This window comes from Piliocolobus tephrosceles, chromosome 4, assembly GCF_002776525.5.
Source record: "Piliocolobus tephrosceles isolate RC106 chromosome 4, ASM277652v3, whole genome shotgun sequence".
NCBI classification, from domain to species: domain Eukaryota; kingdom Metazoa; phylum Chordata; class Mammalia; order Primates; family Cercopithecidae; genus Piliocolobus; species Piliocolobus tephrosceles.
In genome coordinates this window covers 118,289,987-118,304,423 of record NC_045437.1, presented here as the reverse complement: position 1 = coordinate 118,304,423, position 14,437 = coordinate 118,289,987, and the positions used below count along the sequence as shown (strand labels likewise).

Here is a 14,437-nt window from a genome sequence, read left to right as displayed (position 1 = left end):
ATAACCTACATAAAATGGACCCATTCCTTGAAAGACATGATCTGCCAAAACTCATACAAAACAGACAATCTGAATAGGCCTACATCTATTAAAGAAATTGAATCAATAATTAATAACTTTCCAAAACAGAAAAGCACCAATTCCAGATGGATTCACTGGTAAATTCTATCAAACATTTAAGAAACAAATTATAACAATTCTCTACAATCTTTCTCATCAGACAGAAAAGGGAATACAGCATTCCTCCCTTTACTCACAGTTTTGCTTTCTGCAGTTTCAATTTCTCTTGGTCAACTGTGGTCCAAAAATATTAAATTGAAAAATCCGGAATCACATAATGCATAAGTTTTAAATTGTTTAACTTTCTGAGTAGCATGATAAAATCTCTTGCCATCCTGCTCCATCTGGCCTGGGACATGAATCAACCTTTTGTCCAGAATATCCATGCGGTATACACCACCTGCTCATTAATCACTTAGTAGCCATCTTGGTTATCAGATCAACAGTTGCATTATTGCAGTGCTTATGTTAAAATTACTCTTATTTTAATAACGGCCCTAAAACACAAGAGTTGTGGTGCTGGCAATTCAGATATGCCAAAGAGAAGCCATAAAGTACTTCTTTTTAAATGAAAATGTGGAGGTTCTCAAATAAAGAAAAACATCTGAATGTTGATGTTGCTAAGATCTAAGATAAGAACAAATTTATTTGTGAAGTTGTAAATAAGGAAAAAAAATTCATGCTAGTTTTGCTGTGGCACTTCAAACTGCAATAGTTAAAACACAGTGAATGACAAGTAATTCACTGTGTTTTAACTATTTAGTTAACTATTTAGTTCAGATGAAAAAGGCATTACATTTGTGGGTGGAAGATAAGAAAAGAATTGTGTTCCAATTGACAGCATTTAGGTTCAGTACTATCCACAGTTTCAAGCATCCACTGGGGGTTCTGGAACATTCCAAGACCATATCCCCCCATGGATAATGGGGGACCACTGTACTTCCTAACTAATCTATGAGGCCAACATTACCCTAATACCAAAACCAAACATTACAAGCAAAGAAAACTACAGACCAATATCCTTCATGAACATAGACTGAAAAATCCTCAAAAAAATATTAATGAATCAAATTCAACATTGTATAAATAATTATACACCACAACCAAGTAGGCTTTAGTCTCAAGTATTCAAGACTGGTTCAACATTTGAAAATCAATTAATAAATATAATCCATAATATCAATAGGCTAAAGAAGAAAAATCACACGATCATATCAATAGATGCTGAAAAAGCATGTAACAAAACCCAACACTCATTATCAGCACTAGGAATAAAAGGGAACTTCCTTAACTTGATAAAGAATATCTACAAAAACGCTATAGCTGGCCAGCCATGGTGGTTCATGCCTGTAATCCCAGCACTTTGGGTGGCTGAGGTGGGCAGATCACCTAAGGTAGGGAGTTCAAGACCAGACTGGTCAACATGGAGACACCCCATCTCTACTAAAAATACAAAATTAGCCGAGCGTGGTGGCACATGCATGTAATCCCAGCTATTCAGGAGGCTGAGGCAGGAGAATCGCTTGAATCCAGGATGTGGAGGCTGTGGTGAGCCAAGATTGCACCACTGCACTCCAGCCTGGGCAAGAAGAGCAAAACTCCATTAAAAAAAAAAAAAAAAAGACTCACGCCTGTAACCCCAGCACTTTGGGAGGCCGAGGCGGGCGGATCATGAGGTCAAGAGATCAAGACCATCCTGGCTAACACGGTGAAACCCCATCTCTACTAAAAAATACAAAAAAATTAGCCAGGCACGGTGGTAGATGCCTGTAGTCCCAACTACTTGAGAGGCTGAGGCAGGAGAATGCCTGAACCCAGGAGGCGGAGCTTGCAGGGAGCTGAGATAGAGCCACTGCACCTCAGCCTGGGTGACAAAGTGAGACTCCGTTTAAAAAACAAAAACAAAAACAACAAAAACCTTATAGCTAAGACATACTTAATGGTGAGAAACTCAAAGTTTTCCTACTAAGACTGGGAAAAAGACGAGGATGTCCCCTCTCATCACCACTTTTTAACACTGTACTGGAAATCCTAGCTAATGCAATAAAACAAGGCAAGACAAGAAAAGGTATAAAACTGCCTTTGTTTGCAAATGATATACTGTCTATGTAAAAAATACGAAGAATCAACATAAAAGCTACTGGACCTAATAAGCAATTATAGCAAGGTTGCAAGATACAAAGTTAATATACAAAAGTCAACCGCTCCCCTATACATCAGCAATGAGCAAGTAGAATCTAAAATTTAAAACACAATTTACATTAGCACCTCAAAAAGAAAACAGGTATAAGTCTAACAAAGTATGTATAAGAAATGAAACAATGACCAAAAAAAACCTTGATAAAATAATTACTAAATAGAGAGAGCGTACACGTTCATAGACAGGAAGACTTAATACTGTCAAGACATCAGTTCTTTCCAGCTTAGTCTATAGATCTGATGCAAATCCCAATCAAAATCCCAGGAGGTTGGGCACAGTGGTTCATGCCTGCAATCCCAGTGCTTAGGGAGGCTATGGTGGGAGGATGGGTTGAGGCTAAGAGTTTAAAACCAGCCTGGGTAACAGAGCAATGCCCCATCTCTATGAAAGAAATAAAAAATTAGCCAGGCATGGTGGTGCCTGCCCATAGTCCCAGCTACTTGGAAGACTGAGGAAGGATTTGCTTGAGCCCAGAAGTTTGAGGCTGTAGTGAGCTATGTCTGGGCCACCATACTCCAGCCTTGGTGACAGAGTAAGACTCTATCTATAAATAAATAATAAAATAAATAAGTGAGCTAGTAAGTCATGAAAACACATAGTGAAAACTTAAATGCATATTAGTTAAGTGAAAGGCAAAACTGCGAAGACAATAAAAAAGTTCAATGGTTGCCATGGGGTTAGGAGAGAGAGAGGGATGAATAGGTAGAACACAGAGGATTTTTCAGGACAGTGAAATGACTCTGGTTGATACTATTAATGATGGATACATGTCAATATAAAGTTGTCCAAACCCACAGAATGTACAACACCAAGAGTGAACCCTACCAGCACTTTGGGAGGCCGAGACGGGCGGATCACGAGGTCAGAAGATCGAGACCATCCTGGCTAATACGGTGAAACCCCGTCTCTACTAAAAAAAAAAAATATATATAAAAAACTAGCCAGGCAAGGTGGCGGGCGCCTGCAGTCCCAGCTACTCGGGAGGCTGAGGCAGGAGAATGGTGTAAACCCGGGAGGCGGAGCTTGCAGTGAGCTGAGATCACGCCACTACACTCCAGCCTGGGCGACAGAGCGAGACTCCGTCTCAAAAAAAAAAAAAGAGTGAACCCTAAACTATGGACTTCTGAGTGATAATGATGTTTCGATGTAGGTTCATTTATTTTAACAAATGAACTACTCTAACGGTGAATGTTGATATTGGGGCAGGCTATGCATGTGTGGGAGTAGGGGGCACATGGGAAACCTCTGTTTCTTCCACTTAATTTAAATGTGAACTTAACACCACTCTAAAATAAATAAGGGCAAAATCCATAACGTTTACTCAAATATGATTTGATTTCATTTTAAGTCTATAGGTTTATGGATTACCCTCTTCCTGAATTAAGTATCTGGGATCACAAAATATCAATAAAATAATATTTTACATTGTAGTCCATAACTGACTATTACCGCAGAATTACCTATTCAGAGCAGATTGGCTCCTTTGTGGCCTAGACTCTTGAACAACATAATCCTAACCCTCCATTATTTAATGGCCCCAAATCTCTACTAAAGACAAACTGCACTGATAGTAGTGGTTTCTACCACACAACCTCTTTAGAACCTAACAAGGATCAATAGGAAACAACTCTTACATTCTAGAGTCACTGCATAGACATTTACTGATCATCTTGAAGTGTGTAGGGCATGTCACTGACACTGAGAAGGTTGTAAGAGAACCAAGGCTGTCCCTGATCGCCAGGAGCATATACTCATGAGCAGATACAGCATACCCATCACAGATTTTAGTACAAACGGATACAATGAAAATCAAACACAGGTGCTGAGACATCGCAGAACAGAAAAGTGACTAGAGTTGGTAAAGCCAACATGGAGGAATTCTGTAGAAAAGGTGTGTCCTGGGCATGATTTTAAAGACACGGAATAGCAGTGAAGAAATAGAAATGATATGGAAATAATAATTACAAGGTAAACAGAGAATACCATGGGACCCTGTTGAAGTAGAATACAGAATCAATGATGTAAAAGTACTAAATAGGCAGTAATAGTGAAACCTGATAGTAGGGTTCAGGAGTTTAGGCTTAATACTACAGGAAATTACCACAGGTGGCTAAAACAGGTAAATTAGACATTCAACATTCACCGCCTTTTATATGCTACTGCATATTCTAGGTGCTAAGGTTGTGTTGGTGAACAAGACAAAGCCTGCTGACTGTTTTATCATCTACGTGAAGAGAGAAAGACTGACTGGAATCATGACTGCCTGACTACAGAAATGGAAAAAAAATCAAACTGAGAGATTCGAAGGTAACTGGCAGAACCAAATGATGGGTTAGATTTGATGGAAAACCAAAAGGAAAGAATCATGTAACTGGAAACTAGAATGACATAAAAAAATCATTTAGGGTTACAAGATTCTTTGCTTAGCTTTTAATTGCTCCAGGTTCCATGAGATGCTTCAGTTGAATTAGCTACAAGTAACTAAAGCAGATTGGGAAAAGTCAGGGTAAAAGAAGTTTGGAGAGTAATAATTTCCAACATACAAGATTTAACATAAAAAAAGCAAACATTTGGCTGGGCACAGTGGCTCACGTGGTCAGGAGCTCGAGACCAGCCTGACTAACATGGTGAAACCCTGTCTCTACTAAAAACACAAAAATTAGCCGGTTGCGGTGGTGCGCTCCTGTAATCCCAGCTACTCAGGAGGCTGAGGGAGGAGAATCGCTTGAACCTGGGAAGCAGAGGTTGCAGTGAGCTGAGATCACACCACTGCACTCCAGCCTGGGCAACGGAGTCAGAAAAAAAAAAAAAAAAAAAAAAAAAAAACCACTTAGGAGTGTTTACTACTGCTAACCCTGTCTAAGCACTTTACATATATTGACATTTAATCCTCACAAAAGCACTATAAGCTAAGTCTATTCTACCCATTTTACTAATGGAAAAATTGAAGTAGAATCAAGTAACTTGTGTCCAGGGTCACAGAACTAGTAAGTAGTCAAGTGTATAATGTATAAGAGGTACAGGGATTGGTTCTTAGTTAATGAGAGGGAGAAAATGTACTTAGAACAAAAGGCAGAGGACAAATACAAGCGATAAAAAGTCAAGAAATGAATCACAAGGAGCAAGAAACCAACAGCGCCCAGTGGAGCCCAACAACGTATTTGCTAATGATGCCTACGACAGCTAAAAGAAAATGGAAGATGAGCCCAAGTTGGTCCAGAGGAAATGGTGGTGACTGAGGAAGTTTCAGTGGTATGAGGCTGTCTCATCTACAGTATTTGAGTGGAGTGTGTGAAAAAAATGAGGCAGCAGAAGACAGACAGTGACATGGTTTGGCTGTTCCCACCCAAATCTCATCTTGAATTGTAACCCCCATAAACCTCACGCGCCTAGGGAGAGGACTGGTGGGAGGTGACTGGATCATGGGGGCAGCTTCCCCCAAGCTGTTCTCATAATAATGAGTTCTCACGATATCTGATGTATTTCATTTCTTTTTTTTTTTTTTGAGACAGAATCTCATGCTGTGGCCCAGGCTGGAGTGAGGGGGTGCAATCTTGGCTCACTGAAACCTCCACCTCCCAGGTTCAAGCAATTCTCGTGCCTCAGCCTCAGCCTCCTGAGATTACAGGCGCGCACCACCATACCTGGCTAATTTTTGTATTTTTAGTAGAGCTAGGATTTCACCATGTTGGCCAGGCTAGTCTCAAATTCCTGACTTCAAGTGATCTGCTTGTCTCTGCCTCTCAAAGGGCTGGGATTAGACGTGAGCCACTGTGCCCGGCCAAGATCTGATGGTTTTATAAGGGACTCTTCCCCCTTTGCTCCTCACTCTTCTCTCTCCTGCTGCCATGTGAAGGCCCGGCTTCCTCTTTGCCTTCCATCGTGATTCTAAGTTTCCTAAGGCCTCCCCAGCCCTGTGGAACTGTGAGTCGATTAAACCTCTTTTCTCTGTGAATTACCTAGTCTCTGGAAGTTCTTTAAAGCACTGTGAAAATGGTCTAATACAGAGAGGTTTGCTTAAAGAAACCCAGCATGTTTAAACACAAAAGGGAACATCTAAAAGTTGACAACATAGGGATTTTTCTATTTTTCCAAAATCACTTTTAGCTACATTTACAAAATATTTTACAAAAGGTTTTAATTACCACCCACTGGCCACCAAGGGTGCAGTTCATTTAGCAATCACTAGTTTTAACAAAATTCTAATCAGGATTGCTCAGATTGCTCACCTAACATCCTCTGTAGAAGGACAGATTTTTTTGTTTTATTTTTTGTTCTTCTTCTCACAAACTTATTGTAGGCTTCATGTCCTAGCAGAGACAGATGGCCACCAGGCTAAATAAGTGCCAGGGCATCATTTCCCCAGGCCAGGAAGCCCTGAAAGCTCCCCATGGTAGGAAGAAAGCTGCCAAGTCTCCACCTTCTGTTCTGATTTCATACATAGTTTTCTGAAGTTGCTTCTATTTATCTTTTATCTAGATGATTGGCTCAGATGTTTCTATTTTCCTTGGTCAACTGTTTTCTTCCATGATTATTTTAAATTATGCCTCAAAATATTCCACTAGAAAATTAGAAAGATAAGACTAAATTAGATGACAAATAATACCTTTACTAAATGTCATTAGGTCTAATGCTTTATACTCTTTTTCAAGCAATCTTTCAGGTTAGAAAGATATATTTTTCAGCATTTAAAGGCCTGTTTATCCCTCTGTGCTCTGACTCCCTTAAGACTGTAGCTCAGTGTGAAAAGTTCTTACCACGTGAGACTTGCATCACTACATGACCAGGTTTGTAAAAGTTAAAAATCAATGTTGGCAAGGGTGTGGAAATGTTTGTTATCTTGATTGTGGGGAGTTTTACAAGTATATACATGTCAAAGCTCATCAGATTGTCCACTTTAAACATGCTGTTTAGTGTACTTCAATATACCTTGATAAAGTTAACAAATTTAATATTTAGATCACATTGGCAATCTGGTATAGAAAACCATCCTCTCAAAATGAAAGAAGAGGGCAATGTTCTAGAACACCAAGATTTTTGCAGCACTATGGGTCTCTTCCAAAGCCTGTAGGAATAAATGTCTTTGCTCCTGACTTCTCTTTTCTGACTCAGAAGGCTTATTTTTTATTTATTTATTTTTTTGAGATGGAATCTTGCTCTGTCGCCCATGCTGGAGGACAGTGGCATGATCTCGTCTCACTGCAACCTCTGCCTCCTGGGCTCAAGCAAGTCTCCTGCCTTAGCCTCCCCAAGTAGCTGGGACCACAGGCGCGTGCCACCAACCCTGAATAATTTTTGTATTATAAACTCTTCTACTTCTTAGCAACCATGCCCTGCTATGGCAAAGGAAAGCCTTAACATTTGAGTTGGAAATTGCTAGAAAGAATGAGAACACTTAAATGACAGAATGAATGTAAAGGAATGAAACAGTGGGGTTCAGGCAGTACACTCAAGCCTGATAGAGGGACATAAGATTCCAGGAGAAGCACTGAGATGTGACAGGAGCAATGGCTTTGGAGTCAGTCATACTATTTGAATTTAGACCCTAATTTTGGACATGGTGAGTCTATTTCCTCAAAAATTATAGTACCTCCCTTATGAAGTTGTTGTAAAGATTAAATAATATGCACATGAAAAATTGCCTAGTACATATAACAAATCCCTAGAAAATACACAATAATGTTGGCTCTCTTCTCACAAGTTTTAAATCTCAGAATCAGACTTACAGGGGAACACTCACCAACAGCAATGTCACAAAGGATCAAGGTTTCATAAAATTTGAGTCTATGGCTTCATGTTTCACGGTGATTTCCACAAACCTGAATCACACTAATGTCCAAAGGGCCATCAAAATCATCCTCCACCCAGATATTAGGTGCAGTTTTTCAGGATTGTAGGGATGCTAACACATTACAGGCTCTCTCATGCAAACACTTTGCTAGGAATTACATATATCAAGTTTATATTTGGCAATCAGGCTTTAGAAGCAGGAGGTCTAGCTATCTCAAACTACCAAATCAGCCATCAAGACTGTGGCATTCAGAAAACTAAGTCTATCATCTCTTGTAGTAAACATAAGTGAAAAGTGGCTTAACCTGTATACGTATTGTTGATGTCATATGACAGTCAAATCATGATTAAGAGCTTGTGTAACACTTCACCACAGTTTTACGGGGGACACTGATCTTTAATTTTCAATGCTCTAAAAGGGGCAACGGAGCAGACTAGAAGCACCTGAATTACAGTACCTCCCTTATGAAGTTGTTGGTCTGTGTAAAGCTGATCTGGCTTTACAGAAGTAGAAGTCAGTATAACATACTCCCTGGGACCATGTTAGAAATAGAAACCCTGTGTTCCTCTACCTCCACTACCCAGAATGACATAAAAAGGAGGTCTTTTTCATTTCTAAACCCTACAACAGTCCAGCAAAAATTCCATCTCCTGTATATCTTCATGCCTTCATTCCTAAGCTTTATGTTTATGAATTATCAATTAACTTTGTTAAATGACAAATTCTTTTTTTTTTTTTTAGTAGAGATGGGGTTTTACCCTATTAGCCAGGATGGTCTCCATCTCCTGACCTCGTGATCTTCCTGCCTCGGCCTCCCAAAGTGCTGGGATTAGAGGCATGAGCGACTGTGCCTGGTCAAATGAAAAATTCTTTTTTTTGAGACAGTCTGGCTCTTGTTGCCCAGGTTGGAGAGCAATGGCACACTCTTGAGAACCTCTGCCTCCCGGATTCAAGCAATTCTCCTGCCTCAGCCTCCTGAGTAGCTGGGATTACAGGCATCCGCCACCACGTCCAGCTAATTTTTGTATTTTTAGTAGGGACAGGGCTTCATCACGTTGGCCAGGCTGGTCTCGAACTCCTGACCCCATGATCCACCCACCTCGACTTCCCAAAGTGTTGGAATTACAGGCAAGAGCCACCGCGCCAGGCCTGAAAAATTCTTATATGAAACCTTTAAAGTCCACACCAAAATTCATGGCCTGCTTCTTAATGGGCATCTGAAACACCTAAGGAAAATAGAAACAAGACTTACACACATGGATTTCCTGTTTATGTCTTAAGAGAATCTGCTTTTTTCCTTTTAATATTAACAGTTTACCATTTTAAAGTATTCTACATAGTGTGCAAGGGAACTAAAACATTAGACATAGACCAAATACTGAAGATTACTTGTGCAATCACTTTACAGAACAGGGAGATGAAATGACTTGTCCAGGGCATTAAATTGCGTTAGTTACTGTGAGATCCAAAACTTGAGTTCAAATGCCAATTTCATGACTTATACTTTGGAAGAATGATGCAACCTCTCTCTGTGCTTCAGTTTTCTGATCTGTGCAAAATGGGGATAGTTGTAGGTGATTATTACAGGCATAAGAATTAAATGTTAATTCAAAACATGAGGCTGGGCACAGTGGCTCATGCTTGTAATCCCAGCACTTGGGGAGGTCAAGTTGGGTGGATCACTTGAGGTCAGGAGATTGAGATCATCCTGGCCAACATGGTGAAACCCGGTCTCAACTAAAAATACAACAATTAGATGGGCGTGTTGGTGCACACCTATAATCTCAGCTACTCGGGAGGCTGAGGCATGAGAATTGCTTGAACCCAGGAGGCAGAGGTTGCAGTGAGCTAAGATCACGTCACTGCACTCCTGCGTGGGTGACAGAGCCAGACTCCATCTCCAAAAAAATAAAAATAAAATAAATAAATGAATACATACATACATACATACAAACAACATGAGTTTCGAGTATTTTATTACTGATTCTCAGTCCAGTGTTCTTTTCATACGTTGTTCCTTACACATAACATGCTCTTTATACTATTTGTAAGTGCCTTTGTTGTTTAAAAAATTAAATTTTATTATCTATAACGCACATTTAATATATTTTGAGATAAAGAAAAAAACATTCTGGGGAACTCCTTTTCCACCCATGTAACAAACTTTGTGAAAAGAGAAATAAAAAAAGTTAAGTCTTCTAAGAATTAAGTTTTTCTACCTCCCATACCCCTTAAGGGTTAAGGACAAAAGAAAACTGAAAACTGAAAGCCGAACTGAAGAACTGGCGACATTTAGCTATAGGAAGTATGAATAAAATCTGGGTTAAATTTCTGTTTCCCAGTAGAAAAGCATGTTTGAGTAACAGGGAGCAGCTAGCTACTCCATCTATTCAAGGAGGGTAAGAGGACAGCTTTTACATTTCAATCGCTGGGATATGGAAAACACGTTAGAAAAAAATACTCTAAGAATTATGAGATAATTGTAGATGCTAAACAAATCAACAACTACCTTTCTAGAAAACCAGGAGGTAGAGGAAGGGAGTAGGCAATTCCTAAAATCTTTTTAAATCTTCTATATCATAATTACAAAAAGCATTAAGTGTTCATCTTTACTAGATAGTTTCTGAATAAGCTTTCACTTACTAAATTACTAAATAGTATACTATTCACTATTTATTCACTATATAAAATTACTTTTACTCACTATATAAAATTACTAAATAGTATACTATTCACTACACAGCAAATGTGTGAGAAGTGTAAATACTACTTGTTTTTTCTTACCCTGTTTATGCTAATTTGGCAAATCGCTAACCTATAAGCTGGTTTTACTGGTAAGCTACTATATTAAGAATGCTTTTAGGATTTCTAGGTAATGGCAAAATAGCAATCAATGAGAAAAAGGAAATAAGCTCTTTAAGAAATGTAAGACAAGGAGTCACAACATGCTGTGCAAATCATGAACAATAAAGCTCATATAGGACAGGAAAACTGTGAAAGCGGTACCAGGTATCAAAATCACATGGGGAGCTTTTTCCACAATATATGTTCATACCATTCTCAATATGAGTCAATTTCCAGAATGAAAATATACCGTATGTGTAAATATAACATTAACAGGTAGTTATGACAAGTTCCCTCTTAATCTCCCCATTGCCACTTGAGAATAAACTGAAGACTTATTGTTATTAACAGAGGAAGATAATTTAAAAGTGTAATGTTATTTTGTTCTCCAGCCTGGGTGACAAAAGTGAAACTCTGTGTCAAAAAAAAGATAATTTAGAAAATAATCAAAATCTATAAATTCAGAATTTTGGTGCAGGGAACTGGGAATTTACTTGTTAATTTCAGAGTTCAAGAAATAAGATCAGCACTACTATTTATTAAGTGCGTTTTGAATACCCAGCACTCTGATCAGCAACTTACATGTATTACTACTACATTTAATCAACATAACCATCCCAAGAGGTAGACAGTTCGTATCCATATTTTACAGATGAGAGAATTGAAGCTTACAGAAGATGTGATTTGCCCAAAGTCCCACAGTTGCAAGTAATACAGTAGGGACAGAAGATGAGATCTGGTATCAAAACCTGAACTAAATAATAGTTAAGTCTATGCAGTAACTTAAACTTAAAATACAAAGTGCTTTGGGTAGCACAACGCAATGTGCCCAAAGTAAAATTTCTTTTTTTCTTTTTTTTTTTTTGAGATAGAGTCTCGCTCTGTCGCCCAGGCTGGAGTGCAGTGACGCGATCTTGGCTCACTGTAAGCTCCGCCTCCTGGGTTCATGCCACTCTCCTGCCTCAGCCTCCCGAGTAGCTGGGACTATAGGCGCCTGCCACAACACCTGGCTAATTTTTTGTATTTTTAGTAGAGACGGGGTTTCACCATGTTAGCCAGGATGGTCTCGATCTCCTGACCTCATGATCTGCCAGCCTTGGCCCCCTAAAGTGCTGGGATTACAGGCGTAAGCCACCACGCCTGACCCAAAGTAAAATTTCAAACATGTAATTACACAAAAAGGATGGAAAGAATTTCAGCAATACCACTAAGCCAGTCTAGGTAAAAGCATGCAATAGCCTAGTTATAAACTGATGGTGAGCTAGAGTGTACGACAAAACAAAATTATAAGGTCTAAGAAATATTGACAAGATTCAGATATGAACAAAAGAATTCAATCAAGGGTACCAATGACGATATTAATACCCAGAAAGTTATCAAGAGTTCTGAAAGAGAAAACTCAGACATTGGCTTGATTATTCCACGCTTAAGCAGAAAATATTCCTTAATCATAGAAGGGGAACAGAGGCGCATCTAATAATTCTTGAATTTCTGAGAGTAATTCTCCCTGATCTGTTGGTAGGTAGGGCTGCCGGGAACATTTTCTTGGCAGTTTACATAGATAAGCAGAAATAAGGGACTTCGGTCTTTGGTGATCTGAGCCCACATCTGATAGGCTATGCATAAGCCCCAGCCTTAAGTGCAACAGAGTTATTTTGCCTCCATGAACTTTTAAACGAAGGTACAATATACAGAAAGCAACCAGGTATTCCAGCAGGTAATTATAAGTACAAAATAAGAAATTAAAAGTTCCAACATTCTGGATCTCATGCAATCACACATACATGACTCTTCTTCCACCTACGTGTAGGTCTATATAACACATATTCTCCTCGAAAAATAGAAGATATAGACATCAAAAAGAGGATGATAAAACTATTTGTAAAGGAAGACCCCTTCCCTTTATATTATATAAAGGTAGTAGGTGAAGACGATAATTACAAAACTGAAAAAGGTAAATGGACTAAGATGATGCCCAGCACCTCCCAACTCACAATCACATAAAGGTAAAGAATTTAGAGACTACCCATGAAAACTGGGACTAAAGAGTCATACTGAGGCGAGGTGCAGTGGTTCACGCCTGTAATCCCAGCACTTTGGGGGGTCAAGGCAGGCAGATAGCTTGAGGCCAGGAGTTCAAGACCAGCTTGGCCAACATGGTGAAACCCCGTCTCTACCAAAAAAATACAAAAATTAGCTGGGCGTGATGGCGCACGCCTGTAATCCCAGCTACTTGGGAGGCTGAGGCATGAGAAGTGCTAGAACCTGGGAGGTGGAGGTTATAGTGAGCCAAGACCATGCCACTGCACTCCAGCCTGGGCAACAGAGTGAGACTCTGTCTCAAAAAAATAAAGTAAGTTCCAAACAAACAAAAAAGACTCACGGTCATAAAAAAAAGAGTCACACTGAAAATGACACTCTATCATAAATTCTCCAAATGTAGGAGGGATCACTTTTACACATGTATAGAAAAAGTGATCCGTGTGTGCTCAATAACATTAGTAACAAAAGACTATGCTAACAAACTTTCATAATAAAGAACAGGCAGCCATAAAAAAAGGAATGTTTCTTGAAAGCACAATTAATCAGAAAATTAATTTGGAATTAATGTTGGTGATTTGGAATCTGGCAAGGATACAGTAAGTTAAGTATCTTTTGGCCAGGCACAGCAGCTTATGCTTATAACCTCAGCACTTTGGCAGGCCAAGGGAAGAAGAGGACTGCTTGAATCCAGGAGTTCGAGACCATCCTGGGCAACACAGTGAGACCATGCCTCTCCAAAAAACAAAACAAAAAACAAAAAGCAAAATGTAGCCAGGCATGGTGATGCACGCCTGCAGTCCCAGGTACTTGGGAGGCTGAGGTGGGAGGATCTCTTGAGTCTGGGAGGTCGAGGTTGCAATGAACCATGATCATGCCAGTGCACTCCAGCCTGGATGACAGAGTGAGACCTGTCTCTTAAAAAAAGGGACTTTGGGGCCAGGCACGGTGGCTCATGCCTGTAATCCCAGCACTTTGGGAGGCTGAGGCAGGTGGATCACGAGGTCAGGAGATCAAGACCATCCCGGCTAACATGAAGAAACCCCATCTCTACTAAAAATATAAAAATTAGCCAGGCATGGTGGGGAAGCTGAGGCATGAGAATCACTTGAACCTGGGAGGCAGAGGTTGCAGTGAGCTGAGTGCACCACTGCACTCCAGCCTGCTGGGCGACAGAGCAAGACTCTGTCTCAAAACAGAGAGAGGGAGAAAGAACAGAATAAAATAAAATAAAAATCTGTCATTTGACATAGAGTTAAAGGACATAAAGCAGATGGTTAAACAATGAGTCACTGTTCCTCTAAGAATATAGATAAAGGGAGATACTGGGGATTAAAACAATGAAGATATCAATATGAATAGAAATCAATGCAAGGTGGTTATTACATAGATCTGAAAAGACAACCTTGAAAATATTAACTTGAAAAACTAAAGAGAATACTGAGAATATTAATACAGATAAAAAATGTAAATACAAAATTAACACCTAAATCTCAATGTAG

The 14,437-nt window shown here is 39.5% G+C and overlaps 1 protein-coding gene across 2 annotated transcripts in view; it reads right to left on the bottom strand.

The window, feature by feature from the left end:
• UBTD2 (ubiquitin domain containing 2) overlaps window positions 1-14,437 on the bottom strand; it is a 73,991-nt gene that overhangs the window by 9,165 nt on the left and 50,389 nt on the right. The gene's annotated exons all lie outside the window — the stretch shown is intronic.